General features: G+C 34.4%; 1 long non-coding RNA gene across 1 annotated transcript; it reads right to left on the bottom strand.

Moving 5' to 3' along the window:
* Window positions 1–560: 560 nt before the first annotated feature.
* Window positions 561–22675, bottom strand: LOC120356979. The gene is made up of 2 exons (XR_005574184.1): window positions 21688–22675; window positions 561–19526 (listed from the first exon to the last, which is right to left on the bottom strand). It is a non-coding gene; the product is annotated as an uncharacterized LOC120356979 (long non-coding RNA).
* Between the last annotated feature and the right edge of the window lie 1631 nt (window positions 22676–24306).

Here is a 24306-nt window from a genome sequence, read left to right as displayed (position 1 = left end):
AAACACGTATTATAAAAATTATAAAAATTGTATCAAAATTAGAATAATATGCAAATTTTTATTTTGACTTAATATTCTTGGTTGAAGTAATAAATTATAGGATATAGAATATATTTGATACTTATGATGAACTTATGATAAATTTGCGGATATATAAACTTAAAAAAATATTTGAAAAAATTAATATTTACTTAATTCAAATATATGTTTTTCGGTGTGTACACAGAAGTTTACTTTAAGTAAATATTATTTGTTTCAAGTAAATAATATATTTTAAGATTACTGTTAAAAAAAAATATTTTTTGTAAAGATATCGTTATTTAAAAGAGAAAAAAATTAAAAATTCAATAATCGCTTTCCCTAACAGAATAACATTTTTCTGTACGTGGAGAATAAAATATGATCGATCAAATAACTTGATCTCACATTGCGTCTTAATTATCTAATAATGAATTGTAAATCTCCAATTTGCAATCTTAAATCTTTAATCATCAATCTGGTTTTAACAATCTGGGAAGAAGTGTGCAGCATGCACGTACACGCGAATAAACGGTGAGCCGCTGACGCTTTCCATTCTTACGTTTTCTCTCACTGTTTTTTCACCGTCAGAAGAAAATGCCTACGCTCGAGCTGAATTGCCATAGCTGCATTCATACAAACGACGTAAAGCACGCGGCCGTCGTTGATATTAAGCTGGTAAAGCACATGACAGGCAAGAAACATCTTTTTATGTGAATCGAACTACTACGTACGCGCACTTACAGTATTTTTTTTCTTCTTTCTTACAGAAATATATTTACAATACAAACGAAATCCTAATATGATTGGAAAGGGTCAATGCACGTTCAAATAACGAACAATGGCTTTACCAGTCAAAAGTAGTTTTTAATAATTTTCTAGTTGAATTTATAAACCTTTACAAGATTCCCCAAACCGCACGCCGCTTTTTTGTCAAACTCAAAATAGCTTTTACAAAGAACCCAGAAATGTAATATCACGAAAATTAAATTGCTAATCAACTTATAATAATATTGACGCTTACACGATCCTACCCTTGTCCCGGAAACTGTAAAGAAATATATTTACCTTTACCGTAACGTTCACTCCAGTTCACTCAGTCTCCGAAGACGCTCTATTTGAAGCTACTTATGCAAGACTGGTCGTGATCTGCGCGAATTCTCATCGGGATCCGCCTAGCTTGAGAGGAAATACGAGGGTGACAACGAATCACTCGCAATTGTACGATTCCCCGCGGGAATTCGAATTTGGGGAATATATTTTCTATCCGGTAGCTCTCTACCGTTTCTCAGGAACTTTCTGATCACTTGACACTTTTAACGATCGAAACGCGAAGATTCGAGAACGAGAATTCAAAATACGACGGTTTTATTGATACGCCAACAACAAAAATATGCCTGCAATGAATAATCTCGCGAATGACAGCAAATATTGACGAAATTGTATACTGCGCGTTACATACACGCTTGATACACGCAAACGTACTTCTTGCTCTATTTTGAAAAATTGCGTGTGTTCTATTTTTTCATTACGCGCAGGATGAACAACGTGCTTCTCGTTATTACGCACATTGGAAAATCTACGGTTCAATAATTTTTCATTGTGTTAACTGCTATTGCAATAGCTGCAACGGCATTGCATGGACAACAAACTGCGCTAGCTAAAAATACCTACGTTAACTCGGCAATATTTAGGTGTCAGCAATTCCACCAACAGCAATTTGATATATTTATTAAAGTTTTCAGACAATCACATAAAGTTATTACGAATAATAATTTTATGTGATTTTTCATGGTACACTCATGCATACGTATGCGTTTACGATAATACTTTTACGGTAATGCATTCTAATATCTTCAGAAATCAACAAAATTGTTTTTCTTTTTAAGTCACAATATATAGGCGATTTTTGATTGATCAAACTTATCGCAAATCTGCTTTTCCGCATACCCCAACATATTGTTGGTAGCTATTTCATTATACGCTCCCCTCCCTCCCTCCCAAAAAATAGTGTCGATTTGTACGACGTTGATTAATGCCTATATGAAAAATGCAACCCACGGACTTAAGTTGATTCGAACTCGACTTCGGCAAACATTCAGGGCCAGTCGGCCTCACTTGAACTTTGGCTTTAATCTAACTTTCTTACTTAGGACTTCCCTCAACATTTTAATCATTTTTTTTATTAGAAGCTGTCGAACTAACGGCCGATGTATTTCCGATATTCAAATTATGCTCAAAGTGTAGAATCGAAGTGGTATAAATGGAGTTACTGGATTTGTTCGTCCAGAAAAAAAGCAGCCCATGCCAATGAAAGAGATAAATATTTGATGAAATATATTCTGAACTCAATCACGTATTGTGCCGTAAGATATATATACTTATTTATAGTTTAATAGACAAATACTTTAAGAGAGCATGATCGATTCAAGAGCTAGAAGTAAAGTTATTTTTAGATGAATATTTATAGATTAATCTATAAATATTTGATTATTATTAGAACTAAGAGATTATAAAAAAATAAACTATTTTTTTCAATAATTTTAAAATGCGTGAAAATTGCATTTACAAAATCCGAACAGTTTTACATCAGAATAAACAAAAATTAATATATTTTAGTTCCGCTAGTTCCAATTATAACAAAACATCTGTAGATTAATTATTTCATTTCAATTCATTTTTTGTTACTGAAATCACTGAGATCAGATCACAGAGTGACCACATTTTATGGAAGCCGTAAAGCAATGCACGCACGGGCACGAATATTTACAACTACTACAATTTTCATTAATTTTACTTGCAAAAAATTCTAATTATAGATAAAATGTTTTACGTATACAAAATTTAAAATGAATCGCCTGCATTCTTTTTGAAAAAATGCACATAAAACAGCCTTGTCCTTATAAAATAGCCTTTATAAAATTTAAATCTTTTTTCTACAAAAATATTCATGGGGAATTACAATGCATTTTCCAGTGAAATCATATAGAATTAACACGTTTGCTATTGTGAATATAATTGTCAATATTTGATGATAAATATTGTTATGACTCAAATCGTGCTCGATTACATTAATCATCATCAATCATGCTCTATGGAATCCTATTTTCATTTCGTGTCAGACATACATCAAGATATAATCATTAAATTATAAACAGATAGCTTCATTTGTGATTGTAATTTTTATTTATTTTATACAATATGCATATCTGTAAAACTAATTAAAATTTTTATTTAAAATTGTGAACTCTTTACCTCGTCGATATAACTATTTGCGCACACGTAAAAACAGCTAATAAAATTTATTGTGAGGTATTAATGAAATGCATTGAACTTAATTTCGCAAGCAAACATGATACATGTAATGATAACGTATATAATTACAAGTCTAGAAAAGATTCTGAATTAAAAAATATTCATTGCCGAGAATGGCATGCTTGTATCTAATTCCCTACGTTTACAAGGTGACTGGAATTAAATCTTGTTGTTTATTAGAGAACTGGATGTTGCATAAGATCAGTAGCCGCCGTGGAAAAGTGTCACGTTACAAGGACACAAAGGAATATATCACTAATTGTCATACGATGCCTGGGAGAAAATCAGCACAATATAAAAATACCCATTAGATAATAAATTTTCTTTTTTACATAGGTTAAACGCAGTGTAATAATGCTGATAATGTTAAAAACGTATGACGTTAATACACGTAAAAAGCGTAGATAAAAATGAAAAAAAAAAAAAGAAGAAAAAGAGCCAAATGCTTCGAAACAACTTTTATAAAAATAACACGCGCATATCATCGGTATTAAAATTTGTGACACTATAAAAAGTACGTGACTTAACTAAACACTTGGACCTGTTCGTTTATATCAATCTTCACCTCTCACGAAGCGCACTAAGAATACGATGGCATACCGTATAAATAAGCAACGGATTTGTTAACTGCAACTTTACGGACTCCTGGTACCTACATTGATATGCGTAAGGAAATCCTGTTTATTTTGCGAGCGACACAATATCGTGCTTCCAGGCGCGTTAGTCCGATTAGTCTACAACAGTTTCTCAATCTTTTTTTGGATCACCCCCTTTCTAGAATTTTTTTTTTTTGTTCGAAGCCCTCTTTGAATAAATTCTCTATTATCAAATAAAGAATAAAATCTCTATATTATTAAAATGTCCAAGTGCGTGTGATTTTTGAATTGTAGAGTTAGATTTAAAATAAAGAAAATAAAATAACTAGAAACTGAATTTTTTTTAAACTTTATTAAAATAAACCAACGAAGATGAAATTATACTGAATTGAAAAACCGTCGGATAACTACACACTTGAAAAAAAAAAGTAACTATCCATTTCTTATATATTTTTGCCTTCTAATTACAAATATCACAATACAAAATGGCGCTTGTTCATATTTTAACTACCATATTGAACAAAACTATTAAAAACACGATGTTTTTGTTATTTCATTTGTAGTCCTGGAAATAGATTTTATAGAAAAATGTGATCTATAGTATATTCGAAATTTTTAATTATACAAATGTACATTTTTATTAAATGTGACGTCTGTGTTGAGACTGAATAGTTTCTTTTTAGAGAAAATTTTGCAGTGTTTTTATGTTTTCAAGAAATATTACAAAACATTTTTTTCTCTTGGGCGAGTGATTACGTCCAATGTAAAATGTAGCTGCCACCGTTAAGCTGGATCCAAGCTAAGCGAACAAACGCGAACGAATACGAGTGAACAACTTGCTTCGGTGGTGAGTATTCGTTCGCTCCCGTTTGCTTGGTCAGGATCCACGTTTACCCATCGCGGTACGCATCGTAAAATAACATTACTTAATGAACGTATGCAATAACGATGTGTTAACAGTCTCACATTTGCACTTGGAGAGTTTACGAACAGCTGAAGGCCGTCTTTAGCAATTTCCTTGGAACTAGAGCGTTCGATGCATCACGTAATATCTGTTTGAAGATACGTAAGAAGCATTAAACGTGATATACTATCGCGTTTAAAATGTACTTAACGTGTTGCATAATATAAAGAGCACTTTGTGCATACGACCCATTGTTGACATTAATGAAAGTTATGATATCTTGAAACCTTTTATCCCTTTCGATATAATCACATGCAATTGGCGTACGTGTGTATGTGTGTAAGGCGAGATAAAAAATAATTACAAACTTTCGCAAACGTTTCAGCGGGACGTAAAAGTGATTCAGCGGATGAGAGAATTAAATTGTATTTACTCACATATACTATTCATGGGTGAGCAAAAATTTCATTAAACTGATATAGCAACACCGCGGCATGATTAAAAACGTTAATTTCCTCAGTGTATTTATGTAATAACACGCGGTAGCAGTATATAATCGCAATAACGATTATGATAATCGAAGTAATTACGGTAATAGCGTGAGACTCGAGACACCCATTAATTATACATAACATAATCTCGCTGTAATATCCGTACATGGAAAAAAAATAATTTTTTTTAATGCGTTATCTTCCGCGGGTATATTCTTAAATGTTTTTATTGCGACACAACGGAGGGGCGTGGGAGCCGAAGTGCACCGTGATAAACGCGCACATTCGGGGAGATCATGGCTATACTAAATCCAACAACAATTACCAGCTTTGTCGCGTGGCCGCTAGAAACCCTTGTTATCCCGCCACGATAGAGCGGTCCAATATTTCAAACACGTTTTTCCCCCCATGAACAACCTGTAAAACTTCAGAATGATGATACATTGTTCGCAAAAGGACTATTGAATTGTAAACACAAAAAAAAATGTTGAACAAGTGCGAGCCAACTTGTACAAAATGGTATCTAATAGGCTCAATTCAGCTTTAGTTAATTTTTCCAAATTGAATTTCACTGACAACTTTTACATTCTTAACATTGAATGAATTGATAAAATGTTATGCAGGAAATTCGTGTAATTTAACCTTTCAATTGTCATGCTCATTTCTCCAATGAGGCGAGCGGCTAACCCCAAAAAATTTTCCGTAATAGTTTGTTTATATTAAAAATTATATTAAAATATTGTATATAAACATACCAATGCGTAAATATAATACAATTTATGTTATAAAAAAATTTATTTTTATTTGAAGCAACAAAAAAAATTTTAAACTATAATAATAATAATAAAATATTATTATTATTTTTGTATTATTCATTTGTGAGAACGACTATTTCTGCTTGAGAATCAAAAAGTTAAGTAAACAGCATTTCTTTGAAAAATTTTATTTTTAGAATTTTAATATAATTGATAAAGTTCTAATTCTTCAAAAAAAAAAGAAAAGAAAAAAAAACTCATACATTTCTAAAAATTCTCTGGCGATTAAATGTAATAAAAACCAATAGTCCGCGAAAATACAAGAAGTTCAGGTTTTTGTAAAAGTTCATAACGCTTTCAAAAATAAATCTGTAAAACCAAATTCTATCTAAGATTGAAGATTCAAGATTGCAAAAATGTTATTACGCATTTTCCGACTTTAAACTTATCAAAACACCGAATCTTCAAAAATTTGACATAATGCAGAAGGAAAACACAAAAGTGTTTTTTTCTCTATAAGCATTAAGATGAAAGCGCGCGTTAAGAGAATTTGCTAAACATCGAATCACAGATTTAAGACGTGCCGCAGTGTCTTCAAATGTTTTGTTAGATTTCATATTGTTGTTAAAGCTGCAAATACAAGGAGAAGTAAGAATCGAATTAACTTCCGGCGCGATGTTTTTCCTACGGCGTTCAGCAGCTCGTCGCCCTTATTTGACGACGTCCGAGGAATTTGAAGTAGCTCTCTATACATAAGAAGAATTATTATTCGAAGCACGATAAGGTCTCATAAGTCTTACATTACGCGCACACGACGGGGATTGTAAATCGCGCTGACAAGGCATAATGATTTCAACGTGATCGTATTAAAAATTCATAGTCATTCCGCTATGTCGTCTCGTCCATTACGAACGATCGATGAGGATTTAGAAAGCTTCAACTCAATCTGCTCCTTTCGCGGTCCATTCAGTCCAAACGACTCGCCTCATACGCGAGTGAAAAGACAGGAAGAGAAAGACAGTAGGAAAGCAAACAAACTGAGCAAATGAACCAAATAATGGAGGAGCAGGGTTCCCTCTTTTTTTTTTACATTTGATACGTACAGAGGAATAACAAGAGGAAAATATAAAGAGACGGTATTGTCCATATACCGCTTACGGATTTGAAAGCCCGAGACTGTTTTGCCTCGACTGTCTCCGACTTTGCAAATGCACAAGATTTCTTTTACGCGACGGAAAAAGGTAAATAAAGCTGTAGAGAACGGCGGGACGGAAAAGTTGCACGGGGATAAATTCAAGGAAGTTAAAATAAGCACCGGCTAAAACACCTTATCGCTTTGATTGACGACTGCGACGGTCGGCCGCTCTTCGTTATGACGCTCGATAAGTCCTCGAAGCAACGTCACCTAATGATCCGAATGTATAAAGAGCATTATGCACGAAATAAAACATCCCTTACGTAGAGAGGAAAAGAGAGGGTGAGGAAAAAAAGTCCCCGCGTGCCCCGGCCATTATCGGTCACGTAGATCTCCATTGCGTGCCGCTTCTATATCCTAAGGCCACAGTCAACGGTGCCACACTCGAAGTGGACTTTAAATCAGATTACAGTGTGCACTTTCCCGCCAACAGAAGTGAAAACACGCACGTATACGATGTAATGTGTGTACCGCGAGGGCAGCAAACAAGCTGCGTACGTTCGAATCGAACGTACATTTCGCGTATATTGCCAGGAAGAAGCCCGTAAAATTGCACGAATAGAGATATGTGTACGCGTTGAAGTAATTAATATTTTGAAAAGGATCGATCTCGCGGTCGGAAAATATCACTAAAACGTTTCACGTGACCCTTTCATGTCCGCTCGGTTACGGCAATATCCGATGCATCTCTCCCATCTGCGTTTATACCGGCGGTGCATAATAAGCCTAGAGACTTAATCAAGGTAAGTGCCCTTTATGGAATGTACATAATGTAGCGCTGTCTGTCAACGTTACACGTAGCTATTTATGGCACAAAACTGTTCTTGTTTTATCTACCATTAACATAGTCGGATCAATCTATGCCCTACACAGATATATTTTATTAAGTATCAAGACAAACTAGATCCTTTGATTTCAAAGCAAATCATTTGCTTTTAATATCTGAACCAATATAATCACTTTGCGACAATTTGCTATAATTTTATCCATTACGGAGATGAATTAAAATGTTGTACATTTCTGCGAAAAGCTTCCATTTCATTAAATATTTAGCATAGAATAACATAAAATTAGAATTATTTTCGAGCAACTTATAAAACCGAAAACAATTTACGCATTTTTTCTGCTGATCTTAAACTTACGTCCATTTCTATCCTAGACATTACGTGCCTAACCATCGCCATTCTTTAAAAGATAAAATGTTCTCATGGCCAACACAGCACTTTTTAAAAACGTTACTTTTAAATTACGCTGAATTGTGCTAAACTCGCGCTGACTCGCACCGTAAATAGTCTCGGCGAACCCCGTAAAGCTTGTCTAAAAACACAATACGAAGGGGAGTACTTTCCGTATATTTCTTATTCATTTTGCTAACTGACTATTAACTGCATCATGTAAAATAAAATGTTATTTTAAATGAGTTTTACACAAATATTGTAGAAATTTCTGTTTAGTAAACATTCACTTGAAATTTCTACAAACGTTACTTGCAAATTATTAATGCAATATTATGTATTGATATAATTTGTTTAATAACACATATAAATAATATTACATAATTATAAACAATCGACAAGCTTTAACAATCCGGTTATATTTTAGCGATAGTATTTCTCGTGATGTTATAAACATTTTCAAGTTCATGAAACTGTGCGCTAAATAAATTTTCGGTCTTAAAATACAGTTCTAAGTTAAACAAAAGATAACAATATCATGTTATTAATTCTTAAACGGACACTTGGGGATTGAACTGATACAGAGGCACGAATAAATGAATGTTTCTTCGCTTCGCTCTTGTTTGTGACTTTACCGCTCTCAGTATCTTCTTTCTACACCTTAGTTTTAACTTCAGTCGAGTAGCATCAATAATGCACGAATATTTTAGATACAAACAGTTCTCTTATCCCCTGTGTCAATTTGACTCCCAGACGACCGCGTGCGTAACTTTCTGTGCAATTCGGTGCATTACTGCTTGAAAGTTTATTTTTAGTTTTCAGATTTTTTTTAGTTTATTTTTACTTTACATTTATTTTTTTCGATATAAACATATTTTGTTTTGTACATTAATAATTTTTATTTTCAACAATTGTTATATTCAATTATTTTTTAACAATAAAAATGTTTATTAATATTTTCAGATATTTTTGTAATAATGATTTAAAAAATTAATGTACCAAGAGACAAACGCGTATTAATAAAATATACTCTTACGTCTCTTTCCGAATTATGACTGGCTTTAAATAATCACATTATTTAAGTAATACTACTAATACTAATTTTTTTTGTATGTTTATACTTTAACTTGAGTAAAGACTAAGTGTAATAATAATTCAATTTTATATAATTATTTGTAGTGCCTGTATTTATTAACTTGAAAGCTATAAACTTATTTGTCAAAATACTATGTAAAGAAATATTTTAATTTTAAAAATATAGATTTTTAAGAAAATTGTTTCTGCATAAAATATAAATAAATTAAAGTCTGAGTCAAACTGACTCCTACGCGACCATTTACGTCATAAAAAATCACGTATCCGTTTAAGAATTAAATTGAAAGTCAATTTGATAATAAAAAACGATGCTAACAAGCATCTAATGTGGCAATAAGGACTTTCCCCTAAAAAAACTGAAAAGAATTTGTTACGAAAAGTAACACCTCAGTCAAGGCTTGAACCTTCCACGGACTTTCCGAGACGGATGGCGAAAATTTATTCAGCGCTCTTTCATGAACGTGAAAATGCATATAAAATCACATAAGAAAGATCACTAAAATCTAGCTGTGACCGTTGGGGCTACTTAATTGATTATATTTTTACATGTCGGTCCAAGTTCTCTTATTACTATGTTTTAATATGTAATTTAAAAGTATTTACACATCCAAGTTCGATCTTATTTATGCAAAAAATAAGCATATAAGAGGTCGATGACGAGTAAAGAGTTGATTTATTTACTATTTTTATTTCTTGACGTTTTATGTTATTTTTAACGATTTTTGTGCTGAGGAAAATTTACAATTAGTAAAATCGAGACGTTCACGATATTTGTATTTTAAATTTACAAATGTATTAATTTGTTTATTCATCAAACTTTTAGCTTGTTATAAACCTCTTAAATGTTTATTTTTAATACATAACTGTTTAATAATTTGTTGGAAATGAATATCAAAGTATTATTAGTGCATAATTATAGGTTTACTGTTCTGTGCCATCGACGAGAACTCTGGTTAAACCGTAATCTTGGCACACATTTGAGCTTTACTAAGGAAGAACGGCGCGCTAATTGGGCCGATTTTAGCACGCTCGATACTCGAGGAAAAAGCGACGGGTTCCGGATTTCCGCGAAAATGTTCGGCGCCCGCCTGACGTTTCTATTTCTGCGCGTTGCATTTTCCAACAAGGAATGTCATCGTCGTCGTCTTAGTCGGCATCAGTATAAACGTAAACCACCGTCTCCGATCCCGTCGGAGATAACGTCACAATGAGCGACAGGAACCCGCTGACGTCGAAGAAACGTTTCACCGCTGGGCAATAATGTGTGCCGCAGCACACAGCCGCGCAGCCGCACAATTCAGTGAAATTGTGTAAATCGCGAGTGAGCATTCTCGGTATCATGAACGACTTTTCAATGCGCGCCATGAGTCAGATCCTTCTCGGAAGGACGATACTATTTTAATGCAAAATGGCGCCATGTGAAGCAACGTGACGCAATGATTATGATCAGAATTGTGAGCGAAATATCAAAGGATTAAGCATCAAGGACGCGTTAAACATTAAATACGCGCATACCAAAGTGAAAGTAAATAGGTATACACAGTAGAAAACATTTTGTATTTATGTTAAAACTGGTCTTTGTTAAAACTTGTGCTGAATTTTTAACATTTCAAGCGTTAATTTAACATAATGTGATTATATTGTTATTTGAATATTTTGTGTTAAATTTATATTCAATATTTCTCAATATTGGAATAATTTTTGAATAAAAAAACAATAAACGTAAAAATAATATAGTTTTAATACATAAATTTTAAAATAAATGAATAAAATGTACATACGTATCAACGTATTATGAATGTTAATTTTACTGAAAGAATATGTTTCTACACTTTATTTCCAAATTGTGTCAAAGTGTTACATTCTTTTATGTTAATTTTTTACATACTATTCGCCTTTAAACTTAATTATCTTGTGTTAAATTAACACAAAAATTGGAAGTGAACCGTTTAGAGAACATACGATACATATGTTAAATTTAATACAAATTTTTTAAGTGTGTACAGTTGATACGTAATTATCTCATCATATAGTATGTGTGCACAATGACTATCTCATCAGTTTTAACATATGTATTCTCTACGCGATAAATCTGAAACAATACGTTTTCAAAGTCAACGCCATTTTACAGTTTAAACCCTAATAGTAAAGTACAAGGAAAAAGTACGAGGAAAATAATTTTGTTACTTACATATAACAAGTTAAACGCATTATCTAACAATATCCCTTTGGCCTGTGTTATATAGTTGGAGTAACCAGGCTATTATCTAAAAGGGAGACCATGTTTCGTGCTAAAAGCAGGTATCTAGCTATCTTTAACGTGTATCTATGTTAAATTTGAATTTGAAGTCCATTAAGTAGAACAGAAAATAATAATCTATTCGTGCATATTGATTATTGTTCCTATCGTTTCTTTTACACAGTGTAAATATAACAAAAATTTAGTCAATCTCCTTTTTATTCTCGAGAATTCCAACTTTGGACATAAATTATTGTCCTATTTTATGCTGCGTCTATTTCTAGCTTGCGCGCTTCTTTTTCCTTCTCGGTTGTAGATATTCTATTCCTTTTGCGAAACACAATTTCCCTTTTTGCTACCGTATTGTCCGTCCGATATTCCGTTACGGTTTCGACAGAAACTTCTAAATATCGCCGTGACCAATGGCACGTTACATAGTCATATTTAAACTCAGGTCATATCTAAACCTTGGGTTATTTTCCACCTAACACACTTTTTTGGAATGGCGCGACATAGGCGCGGTATCGCTACGGGAGGCCTGTTATGGTCGATGACACGTACGATTGCAGAACACGCAGGTAGGTCTCTCGAGGTAGGGCAACGAGAGTAGTGGACTCGATACCTCGCATGATTCATACACGGTATGAGTAACTTTTATCAGAGAGCGTCTCCTGGCGCCGTCGCAACGGTTGGGAGCAGAGGAATGCGGCGAGAGGGCTCAAGAGTTCAGTGACGTAGTCGATTTATGGGCCAAACGACTAACCATGGATCGAATGTGCCAATATCTATCTATAGGTAACTAAATAGGTCGATGCCCGCTCTATTATGTTTCATACAATACAATATAAACGTGTTACATATCAAAATAACTCAATGAATACCATGATGTGGCAGGTAGACAATAACGGACATATCGAGCACGCGATATATTTTTCATTGAATATTATCATAAACGTGAAGAATACGTATAAAAGAATCAGTTTCGACTCGTTTGTTATATGCCGCTGTCTTCGATCGCACGCAAAAATATATGTTCTCGAAAACAAGAGGAGTATGTTTAGTTAACCGCATTCAATTCTGAAAAAAAGCGTTTAACTGTGAAAAAAAAAACACAATGTAAATATCGAACTGAGTATAGTCTTGTTAATATAGCATAGCTTTTCCTAGCCACGTGAAATCGATAAACAAAAAAGCCTCATATATTTCCGCTCAGGATACGATCGTTCCATATAAAAATATCACTGCAATTTCAAATTTTCAGGCACTGAAATGGCATACATCCGTTGAAGCGTTATTGAAACGGAAATGAGCGTTTCAGATCCGTTCGTTCAATGCCGCCCGAGGAATAAATCATCATCATTGTGCTGAGGTTTCAAAATCTATCAGGACACGCGGCGGTCATTGTTTGATGAGACGTGTTTAATGTCCATTAAAATAATATCCGCTAACTTTTTTGTCCAATTTTTTTCAACATTTTTATTTTTTCACATTTTATAATTTAAAAAGTTATCGCTTGTAACTCAATATCATTAGAGCGTTACTACGAGAATGCCGTCTAATCACAAAGCTTATTTCGAAGAAATTGGTGTAGACATTTAATCAGTATCTATCTATCTCGCTTTAGTGACGTACTTTGTTAGTTATTTGAATGTATTTCGACAAACAAAGGCGCTTTGCTGACGAAATTGACTTTGTATACACGTACAATCAAGTTATTATATCCGCGATATTCTACAGTAATACAATTCTACAGTAATACAATTCAAGTTTTTTTACTGTTTCATCAGTAGTACTTTTAATGTAAGGCATTACGAAATGACTCATACTCTTCTTTGTTTAGAATTATTATTATAATTATCACCTTTTTAATTATTATCTCTTGTATAAGTGTTAGTGTTAATTCATTTGTTTAACATTTGATTAATTTCCTTGAATATAACGAGTATCCGTTATTTATTAGGATTTCTATACATAATTTCAAGTTTTTCTTGTAGTATACAAGGTTAAAAGCTCATTGTTTTATGAGACATACAGCCTTGGCCAAAATTACAAGACACTTTTAATTTATCTGAAACTTTTTATCTGTATTATTTCAAATTAATTACTGGCATTATACATAAGTTTAAAAGGTCCTTGAAATAAAGGATAATTCACATTTGAATTTCTGCTTATGTCCTTCCAGTTAAAAGTATTAAAAAAATGTAAGGTGCCTTATAATTGTGACCAAAATTATATTTAATGTTTATTAAGATAATATTCGCTAACTTTTTGTCAAATTTCAACATATTTTTTACATTTTACATTTTAATTTAAACAGTTATCGCTTGTAACTCAATGTCACGTGTCACTAGAGCATTACTACAAGAATGTCGTCTAATCACGAAATTTATTTCGAGATTGGTGTACACATTTAATCAGTATATCTACTCTCGCTTCAGTGACGTACCATTCGCTAGACATTTTTGACGTACTTCAACAAACGAAAGCGCTTTTGCCGAAGAAATTGACTTTTCTTCTCGCGCTGCGCGGATCTTCTAAATTGCAAGATGAGATCTCATAATTAAATGCTCTACGAAATTGTCGACCCTTGCTCGCTACTCAGCGGCTCAATTGTCATTTTAATAGAACGGTTAGGTTGTCTCGACTTTCAATGAAAGGAAGGAAGGGCTCGTACAAATAACTGCGTTTATAATATTGCAAAGCGGATCTCTCGTCCCCGGGCGAAAGTTCCCTCGAACTTGATAATAACGCACACTCGGAATCGACAAACGCGCACCAATTATGTTGGCAAACTGGCTCGCAGCTCCTGTCATCTCGGCGAGCAATAACGACATTTATTTACAAAACGCGCGGTAAACTTCTCGCCAATTATACGTATTTTATAATCGTAGTAACGTAACGATATCCGAAAAATAAAAAAAAAAGCCAGGTAGAAAGAAAAATTACAGTATTTCAAATAAAAATTTATACATCTCCAAAAAAGCAAACGCGCACGATATAAATAGATAATAAAACATCGAGACGGATTCCTATCTGATCTCTCGAAGAGTTTGATATCTTATTTCATGCCGGCTGCAATAGATTGATCGCTTCTGCAAAAGAATTGATATCTCCCTTCGAAACTGTTGCTCCGAACAACAGTGACTTGCGGAAGATTGATATATGTAGAGTAAACATTGAAAGAGAGCGCGTTTTGCCTTTTTTACGCGAGGAAAATTTATTTTACCGATCCCATCTTTTTATATTAAGTATCGCGAGTTCTAATAACTTTTCGAAGCGTGTTATTTTTCGCACGTTCGTTTCAAATAAAACGAAAGCGCGAAGAGCGGCTGAAATTTCTCTTTACGCCGTGTGTTTTTCGAGAGGGAAAGATCGTATTTTCTATAATATAATATGTCTATGGATTTTCAAATTTTTACCTCCCAAAATAGTCGCACTTATATTATCATTTTAAAGTCAATAATAAACAGTGTAATTACAATCGTATGAAAACTCTTTAATGACGATAAACTAATTTATTGATGATTGCATGGCGGATTACGTTCCGAACTTATTCTCATCGCGCATTATATATTCAAACAAAAGTATAAAAGTATCGGTGTCGCTTTTTATTTCTCAGAGCGATTTCATAATTGAATGAGTGTTCTGCAAACGTAAACATTCATAAAAGTTTGATAACGTTTAAGACCTGCTAGCATTACACTTGTCGTACGATTTGTCGACAAAGTTTTTAAGTGTGTTGATTGACTGCAGAATAGAGAAGTTCTCGAGTCTCTAGAAAACCTTCCTACAGCCAATCACAGTTGAAATATTTATCGTACAAACTGTAATAGTACCGAAGGATTTGAACAGAAAGACGTAATAGTGGAAGTTGTAAGTCAACGCATAAATATCGACATACATGCGTATTTATGTCGATCTTTGTGTTGACTTAGAACCTTCGACTACGACTATTACGGCAATCTTTCAGACTTTAAGACTGGTATTACATTTGTCGTGCGATAAGTTTTTCAAGCGTGTCGATTGATCGCAGAAAAGAGAAGTTTCAGAGTCTCCAGCGGAGTCAGGGGAATTTTTTCTCAAATTTCCCTCAAGAAAAAGTATTTCAATAAACTAATATAGATCTTTATTTTCCTATATCAAAATATTACTGTATCAAAATAGAACTGATGATAAGTCATCAGTTACTAATATAATAAGTAGTTTATTGAACCATTTTATCAATTAAAAAGATAGAATTACTGTGAGTCGAAAACATTATTCAATATACAATCACCTCTCAACGGAAAAATTCTATTATTTAATTCAGGTAGACTGTTAACTAGATGCGATTATTTTTTAAAATTTTAACTATAGATGTGACACTGAAGATGACTCGATGCGAAAGTCGAAACGTGTGTTTGAAATAAGTTTTTGTATCAATAAATGATATTGTATTATATATTGTTATTATTGATATTATATATTGTTTTTATATTTAGAAGCCTGAGTACAAAATATTGACTTTATCAATTCTTTTCTTCAAGGGTTAGATTCTATTATCACAGGAGATTTTTTTGTGAAGTTAAAAATTTAGGGGAATTTTTAAGAGGGGAAAATAAAGATCTATATTATTTTTATCTCGTTTCATATACTTGCCCGTAATAATAACAAAATCCAAATTGGGAGAAAAATCTCTAAATTCCTGGCAATTCTGGTGTATAGTCGATCAATCACAATAAAAAAACTTAGGGCACAACGTAGGCAGTAACAAATCCAAACTGTTGATTTCTTAACTGTTTACGTCTCGGTACCACTTCAATTTTTTGTGAGCCATGACCCAAATGATTGTAAGGCACCACAGAAAAAATAAACCGAGAGTAAAGTGCTACATCTAAAGATTATGTAGAAAGAGACATAAGACTAAGCCGTTAACAGGAAAAGGGAGAAGAAACAATTGCTTGAATCAGAAAGAGAAAGAGAGATACACCACTATCTGTTTTTTTTTCCTACCTGCTCTTTACTATCTGAGATGTTAAACTCACTCGGTCTATTCTTACTATAGCTGTGTAAGGGGCAATTGTATGTCCATTTCTATCAATGTAGATTAGCTTTTACCTTGGTTTTATTTCCTTTTTATCGTTTTCTAATTCTAATGTCCATTTCCACCAATGCAGATTAACTTAAACTTTTTATCTTTTTCTAGTTTTAAGAATTGGAAAAGGATAAAGAGTAAATTAAACTGCGATCAAAGATAATTTACATTAGTGAAAAAGAATATAAGTATATGAAAAACCTAAAGTAAAGTTAATTTATATTGATAGAAATGGACATGTAACACTGCACTTTGCAATACTTTACAACTACTTCAACTACGTTTATGCTATGGCTCTAAAGCTCATCTTCACAATATGGTAATTAATTAACTTTCAATTTATAATTAATTTAATCAAAAAGTTAATTAATTATGCTCTCTTTTAAGTTTACAATTAAATTAATTAAAGTAGAAATTATGTGTTATATACACATACAGGCAGAAAAATGTCATTTCTCCTGCTAAGAAAAACGATTACTAAACTTTTAGTTTTCTTCTTTCAAGTGATGATTATCTTTACAAAAAATGTTTTCTTAACTTAATCTGAAATACATTTATCATATACTTGAAACACGTAGTTTACTTAAACTTCTGTGTAAACACTGGAAAATATATATATATTTGAATTGAATTTTACTTAATTCAAATATTTCATAAGTTACTTATAATAAGTATATTTTAGAGAAGATAATTATTAAGAAAATATTCATTGTTAAAGATACCAGAAGAAAAAAAGTAAATTGAGTAAACGCTTTTCTTAGTAATAGAATGGATATTTTTTTTATGTGCAAACTTCAGTTTATTAAGCCATAGCTTATAAAAGAATACGTAATATTATTTAAACTTTACTCAACAAACATGGATATTTCGTGTCCGATCTATTTCTTATATATATAATATCCATGATAGTTTTTCGAAATTTCCAAAAACAATTAAATTATACTACATTTTTTCTAAAACGAAGCACAGACATATGTTCTAAAAAAATTGAAAGTATGTTCAGAAATTTTTAAAGATTTCTTGATTCACACTAAAAATAGGCGGAAAAGTCGCACTTGATATACCCAGGTTTGTAGGAATAAGGTTTCACACTGTATTGTAAAGATAGATTTTTAATCATATTAAATAGAGAACTTCAACTTAGAACTGAGTTTCATGAACTTGAAAAGGTGTATTCCACAATAAATCATGCAATAAATATCAACACTAAGATCTAGCTATGACCGATAAAGCTTTTATACCGTGAATTTTTAAATTATAATTAACTTTTTGGTTAACCGAAGATTGTGCAGACGGCGAACGCTGAAAGATGCATGCCAGTGTCAAATGTTGACGTTATATTTAAAAGATCAAGATTATTTCTGTTCTCTAATCTGTAATCTATTTCGTTTCTCGTAAAATCATACGAGACCATATCCACCATATACGAGTATCAACGCCATTGTTATTCAATGATACAGCTGCTATATCGAAATGCACCACGCATAATATATTTGATGGTACAATTGTGATATTCCCAATCGAGCAAAATGTTCAAGATTCGAACTACATAATTTAGATACACCGGCATAATTATACGCAGACGCGATCGTTTGATATTCACATATCGGACGATCGTATTCTCATCCAACATTAAACGCATCTGAAATATTTGTTGTCGTTACATTAACACGCGTCCAATGTGCTCGCGCATTCTGCTATCATTAAATCGCAAAAGTCGTTTCAACGGCGGAGATGCAAAATAAAAAGCACCGGGAAGGACGAAGCGAAAAACGGTGCGACGAATGTGACGTTATAAAAATGAACCAAATGCGACTATTGATGCCTACCACTCGAGTCAATTGTGTATGAAAATTTTATGAGACGTGACTTCGAATGAAGTGAACTGCATTTATGAAGTGAACTATATTTATTATAGGAGCCTGCTTTTATTCATTTTTTATGCAACATTTTATAATATGTAGTAGTATTATTGTTTTATGTGCAGTAATAAATTTTCGATAATGTTCCTCACATCACTGGAAATGTCTCACAGTAATCAAAATTTTGAAAGAAGCTGACCAAAGTTCGAAAAACAAATATAATCAATTCATTTTTCTTAAATTTGAAAGTACTTTAGGTTTTTGAATTTTAATTTATGTCGCATACACAAATTTGAATAAATAAAAACGTTTTGCTCTAGCATATTACTACTTTGCACGACAATTCTTGTTAAACATGTTTTAAACATGAAGTTGGAATAGAAATTTTTAATAATTAACTGAAAACTTTACAAATTACTAAAATATTATCTAAACACTAAATATATAAACTATACAAAACAAAATATTATCTAATTTGAAGAGATTATGAATCAATTAATGTCACTACAAAGTTATTGTACATAATGTCAATGTATTCAAAACATTTAACATTTGTCGCAATTGAGTATTTTTGCAATAAATGCAACAAAGACATTTTTTTTGTTATTTGGATCGTAACTCGACCACTGTAGCGTCATGTCATAAAACTAACCCAATGCGACATATCGCGACGTGCTGTTCCCGGTTTTCTTCATTCAGTGGTGGTCCCGGATCTTAGACACCTATCGTCTCACGTTCCGTTCTTTCCCGCGCGATTCGAGGTTTCGGGACAGATGCCAGAAAGTACGAGCTTCCACACAAGAACATCTGTAAGACGTTACGTTACATTACGTATAAACTATAAACTTAAGCCCGTACTTATAAATAAACTTGGGCCGATGCACAGAGCGATCTGTAACGCAAGTATAAACCATAAACTTAAGTCCATGCTTGTAAACAAAGTTGGGCTAACGTACAGAGCGATCCGTAACGTAAGTATAACTATGTAACGTCTTGCGGATATTCTTGTACGAAAGCTCTATGGACGCGGTCGCACCTGATCTCGAACGATGAGATTGCGAGGTTCTGGACAACAAGACGATGTTAGAGACCCTCTAATTAGAGTCGCGAAAGAACGATTCCATTTTGATTGGTGCCGACATTTTTTAGCAAAAAAAAAAGACAACTGGAAATAGCTAAGGCGTGAAATTTAATTTCTAAAGCACAAAAAAACAAAATTGTTGCAATCTGGCGCAGAACAATAACCAGAGATTTTAGAAAGTAATTCTGAAATATTGCAGTCGACACAGTTATACGTTCACGGTATACGTTAATATCATGGGAAAGGACCCATTCGGGTCGAAATGAAATTAGCACCAGATTCGATAAATCAGAGACTATAAGCTACCATTTAAATATTATAATTATACATTTAAATACCGTTTTAAAATTTAACGACTAAATTTCCTATGATAATGACGCACATAATATCAAAGTTATAAGTTTTAGTATCACATTTTATATAACGTGAAAGTTTGCACCGTAGCAATGTTGTAGTTATATTATAATTTCGCCCTTTTTCAACAGTAACGATGATGGCATAATATTTTTATCATCTTATTATAATTAACTACTTTTTTAAATAACGTTTATATGTAAATGGTAGCATTTTCACATTTACATCACTTAAAAAAGAGCAATAGACACAAATAATTATGATATAAATATCAAGAAATATTTCTTATATGAAGTATTTTTTCTCCAAATTATACAGCAGTTAAATTGTGTCGACTAAGATGTTAATAATATCCTGACAAACACCAAGTTACAGTTATATAACCGTTAGTTATAATTTCCCACTCAACAATATAATTATTATATAATACACTTGTTAAGAAGGAAATATTTAATTGTAACTTGGTGTTTGCTGGGATAACTTTTTTTCTCACAATTGTATTTAGATGCACAACACGTGTCCGTAATATGTCATGTTGAACATGTCTTTTTATCACTGTGATGATGCTTGCAGTTTATTCATTAGCCATGACTATTTCCGGTTTCTGCTGAAAAATGGAGTCCGGCCTAATCTCGACGTTATTTCGTGACTCTTAAAGGTCAGGTTTATGAAGGCCGTAACCGTAAGAAATTAGCCTATCATAGTCGATTTATAGAAGAATAATCGATTGTGTTTGGCTAATTTCTTATGGCCTCTATAAATCAGACTTTAAGCCTATCGCATGATGCAAAGCACAGACAATAAATTTCACAACTTCTGATTGATTTGCAGATATTTTCCGCGATTTCTGGTTGGTTGAAATCTATTGCCCGTTGTTATTCCCTGCTCCTATTACCTGTGCTTTTCATTGTGCAATAGGTTTATTGAAGCCTTGTGTCCACGTCGTCCACGGTGCTAGAATTTGATTCGAAATTTTGGACAGAGAGAAAGAGAGAGAGAGAGAATGGCCAATCGCATTTGTATAATTTCGTCAACTGACTAATACGATTGGTCCATTCTGCCCGCATTCGAGATCTCGAACCGATTCCTAGTTTCGCATAGACACAAGGCTTTAAAGAGAGAGTCTCTCTAGGCGGTACCGGTCGACGGAACAGCGGAGCGCTCTCTCGGCTCGCCGCGCCGTCGGAAGAGTCGAAGACAACAGCGAGATCCCGTGAGGTTCGCCAGGCACCGCCGGCGCTCCGGACGAGATTCCATTCCGGTCCCTGAGACCCGCGTTACCCGAACGAAACGAGCGCGTGGCCGATCGCAGCGTGCACCGCCTCGTGTGCCACGGATGCGAATATGTGTGTGGCAGAGGTAAGCTGATTGTGAGTAGGCTCGACGATCGGCACTCTCGTGCATCCGAGCGTGCTCGCTCGCTCGCTCGCTCGCGCGCGCGCTTGCCTTCACTAGTAATACGTGAACGGAACGGCTGCGAGACGAGCGGATAAAACTCATAGAGAGGAAGAAAAAGAAGATCGGTTGACTCACCCTTCCCGTCGCCGTCCCGCTGGCAGGCCCCCGTGCTCGTATCCGTTAATCGAAGCGGCGGCGACGACTTCACGCCGTCCTCTCCGACACCTTCCGCTTCCCCTCTCCTCTACGCTTTATACTCCCGTCGAGAGGCCCCCTTATCTCCCCGCGCTGACCACAAAGGACGCCGCACGCACGGCCGCGCGATACCACCGCGCCGTATGTACTACGAGAGAGATAGAGAGAAAGAGAGAGAGAGAGAGAGAGAGAGGGATCCTCAGCCTCGCCACAACCTCGACACTAACCGAACTCTCGGACTCCTCGAAAGGAGCGCGCGTCCCGGCCCGCGTCGTTCGAAAACGTGGCGCACGGCGTCACATTATCCCGCGCACTGAGAAAAGAAGCACACACACACAAGTTGCGATGGCCGAGCGCGCGTCTCGTCGCGACACAATCGAAGGACAACGCTCGCAGAAGGTCGCACCACGGACGAGCGGGAGAAACGCGCGCGCGCGCGCGCGGGACGTGCACGCCGCAGGATCCCCGTGTCACGAGCGAGCGAGCGCGCGCGTGACAATGACGTATAGAGCAACGCGCGCGAAACAGGATACAGTACGCCGTGTAGGAATGCGTTCCCACGAGGGCGATCTCTCGCTCGCGAGCACTGATACACGCGGCCGAACGAATCCAGACGAGAGGGATCTAGCTCGTGCGATCTTGCGATCTCTCGGTCAAACTGTGAAGGAAGAGCGAGAGAGGGAAGCGGCGAGCGAGAGAGAGAGAGAGAGAGAGAACGAGAGAGAGCGAGAGGTCCACGCGACGCGACGCGACAGCGACACAACCTTCCCGTGCTGCTGACTGCGGCAGACTGAGCGTCGAGACGCGGCCGAGGTGCGCGCTCGCGACCGGCGCGCTCCTAGCGGTCGACGGCGACCCCGGGCGCGACGACGCGCCTTTGACCGGTCTCCGCGCTCCGATTCGCATCGGGAATTGGAGTAACGTGCGTATATACGCGCGCGATCGGCGAGCGTACGTAAGGGGCGTGGAGTACTCGTGGATTTTTCCGATTTTTCTCCGCGAATGCTCTTCTCAGCGTTCGGAGAAACGGGGCGCTTCCGCGCCGATAAAAAGATCGACGGGACATCCACCAACAAGCACGTGTAATATCGAATGGTCCGAGACTCGCGTATATTCACCATAATGGAATTTTTTCGCAGCTTTTGAATTGACTATTCCCCCTTCGGCGGAAATGCCGAAGCGATCTATCTCGGTGGACGCAAATCGCGTTAAAGAGGTTCTCTAGCTTGAAAAGGGAGGAGATTCACGTGACTTTTCATTCATGTATACACCGAGTAAAAAATTTGTTGATAAACTGTGTTTCTTAATCAGATACGATTAACTAAACATTCAATTAATTCATCAATTATTTAATTGTACAAAAAAGAGTTTAGTTCATTCATGTCAACTGTTTAAATTTTTTAATCAAGAATTAATTAAGGAACTTAATATTTAATTGTACGTATCAGATTAAATAAATTAATTTCCCAAGAAATTTCTTTTTTCAGTTTAGATGAATTTTTTACTTTATCAATTAATCAATTGCATTACGCGCTAATGCAATTTTGCTCTGTGAAAGCTGCATTTGCGCATAATGCGAGTGGTTAATCGAATTAGAAAAGCTTACCTTAAATCTTTTATAGAGTTGGGACGTAATACCTTAATTATACTTGTAACCTTATCGTTACAAGATAAACGTACTCTATTTGGTCTAGTACCCTATATGATACTTAGTCTTTCCAAGTAGTTATATGATGACTTGAACAAATAACGCTATGAATGTTGTATAGCTTGTCAACGTAACTTGTTTGCAACAGTTGATTGCTCAGTTTGTGTATTCAGCTGTTGATAGTAAAGTCGAAAGTAGAATTTTCTTGATTATGTTTCTCATGATCTAATATTTCGTAGGAAAGTTTCGTAGGAAACTGCTTTCTATAACTATCAAGTGATGGTTATTAACCTCCGCAGTTTATATTATTGCAGTTCTATATTTATACTTTACAACGCTGCATTTAATTTACATTTTCGTTATAGCATCTTGTTTATAGTCAAAGAAAAAGAACTGTAAGATAGAACCAATATGGCCTAGATCAATAATGAGTACTCATATATCGATTGTAATGTTTGTTTAGTACTTTTATTATTTCAGATCATAAATTTTAATCCACCTTTTTAATTCTGATTTACAAGCCATGGTTTCAATAAAGAAAAGTTAAGATAGATTAATTATTTACTTAATAGATTATTGACGAATTTTTTCTTTGTGTACTCTTACATGTTTATATGTCAATAAATGTGTCAATATGTTAATTAACTTGTAAAGTGTAAATTTATAAATGTAATATTAAATTACTAATGACAATTTTAAGTTTAAAATTTTTAAACATAAAATTAAGAATGCATAAAAGTATAAATTTTGTTATATGAATTTAATAAAAATAAAAATTTTTTAATATGCATTTTTTCATTTTTCTTTGTAAATTTTTTATGATATTGCGAATTTAAGGTACAAAAGAATATTGTTTTTATTAATATTTTAATAAAAAAAAACATTAGAAAAGAAAATTCTATGTTGAATTT

This window comes from Solenopsis invicta, chromosome 2 (genome assembly GCF_016802725.1).
Source record: "Solenopsis invicta isolate M01_SB chromosome 2, UNIL_Sinv_3.0, whole genome shotgun sequence".
Taxonomy (NCBI): Eukaryota; Metazoa; Arthropoda; class Insecta; order Hymenoptera; family Formicidae; genus Solenopsis; species Solenopsis invicta.
The sequence above is the reverse complement of the archived record's forward strand: the minus strand, read 5'-3'. Positions and strand labels throughout refer to the sequence as shown.